The sequence below is a fragment of the Olea europaea genome, chromosome 19 (genome assembly GCF_002742605.1).
Source record: "Olea europaea var. sylvestris chromosome 19, O_europaea_v1, whole genome shotgun sequence".
Taxonomy (NCBI): domain Eukaryota; kingdom Viridiplantae; phylum Streptophyta; class Magnoliopsida; order Lamiales; family Oleaceae; genus Olea; species Olea europaea.
The window spans coordinates 7,415,136-7,417,101 of NC_036255.1; positions in this window are offsets into that span (position 1 = coordinate 7,415,136).

Below are 1,966 nucleotides of genomic sequence, written 5' to 3' on the forward strand. Positions count from 1 at the left end.
TTCATTCGCTCAAATTTTGGGCGTCTTGCAAGATTGGGCGATGATGTTACTGTGTTCGTGGGCTTCCACTACATTCATTAATAACCCTATCAGGGCCTTTATCCTGAATTGCCCAATTGAGCTTCATTCTTTGGGTTATTTGATTTGGGGAATCCTTAATTGGGCTTCATTCCCTGGGCTATTCGATTTGGACTGCACTTTTAGTGTGTCAACAATTACTCCCCAATATGGCAGAATTAATATCAATTATTAATCTTTGTCATATTTACTTTATGTTTTCAAACAACATTTGAAATTCTCAAGAATTTCAATCATTATTTCCTTCCATAACCTGAAAAAGTGCGACGCTACAAACCCTTATAAACCCCCAAAGACACGTCATTTCGTTGTACCACTAACTCACGTATCATTATTTCGCGCTTCTTTCTCGCCATACCACTGTTTATCTTCTTGTTTCTCTGCTACGTTTCTCGAGCAAACCTTAAAAAAACTGTATTTCCTTCCCAATGGCTGCTCCACAAACCCAATCTGACAACTCTTTTAGCTTCGATGACTTCCAGAAAATCCTCACTCGGCCATATGTAAATCCAAACTTTCTTGCACCAGCCAATGCCGAACTTAATGAGTTCTATCTGGGTCCTTCATTCACCAACGCTGAAGCCGTCGAACAAGTGGCGGTGGGCCAGCTGTTTCCTTGTACTCAAGGCCCTCCATTCTTGAATTCTTTGCCGCTGAGGCCTATTCGCGAAAAAGGTATTTGCACTTGGTCTAAATCTGATATTGTTTTCCGTAGATGGCATGCTCGCCTTATGGGTCATAGTCCTACCAAGGCAATTTTTTATCGTGCTGGGATTTCTGATTTATTAGAAATCTCTCTTCAACCCCCAAATTTTGATCCAGCACTTTTTCCTATTGCTTTAAGTTTTTGGTCTTCTAAATATAATACTTTTGTTTTCCCTCTTGGTCCCATGTCAATCACTTTAAGGGATGTTGGGGCCCTGATAAATTTTCCACCTTTGGGCGACACCATTTTTCCTGGTATTTTGATTTCTGGTGTTACCCCAAAATTTAAAAAAAAAAAACTCACCGAGTCCTATTCAAACTTGCAGTCATAATCACTCAAGCGCTGAGCCTTTCCACGCTGAGCGTGTGGCCTTTCTTCAAATATGGCTTTGTAAATATATCCTGTGTGTGCCCAGTTTGAAACCTTCTATGAGCTATTTTTACCTATAGCGCACGAATTGACGCGTGGTAGGCCTTTGAATTTGTGTTCCTTCTTTTTGGCTACCCTCTATAGAGGCATGGCTTCTCTTCAATTTCAATTGAAGAATGGTGCATCTCCCACTGGCAGTGGGCCTCTTTGGTTCGCTCAACTGTGGTTGAGAACCTATTTTCCATCACTTGGTGCTTTATCTATGTCCCTTCGTTCTGCTAGTTGCTATGAGCTAGCCATTGACCCATTGTGCCCTGTGAATATGTCCAGAAGGGACATTTTTTCATTCTTTTATACTTTAAATTCAATTCCTTCTTTCTTTCCCTTTCTTGCTCATTTAACTCCAGTTTATGTGCAACATCCATCCACCCTGGACAGTGCGAGCGCCTCTCTACTCGTTTGGGTTCAGTTTTTGATTGGGAGGGAGTTGTTCCATGATATTTTAACTGGAACCAATGCCAAGCTAGGGTTGAAATATATGCTCCCCAATTTTTTGCTCGCCAACTTGGTTTTGGCCAAACTTGGCCTGTTCCTCCTTGTTATTCAAAAAATTTGATAGACCGCTTTCACACCATTAATAAGGTAGATGCACAAGCTATAGATGCTCGTAATATTCTTTTGACGAGTAACTTTTCATTAGCCCCCTTCAATCCTAGCCATGTCGTTTACCCTCTTTTTGAACAACTCTGATCATCAGTGAAGTACAGATTGTTTGCAATTGATGCCAATCGTGCTTTCCATTCACTGGATCAG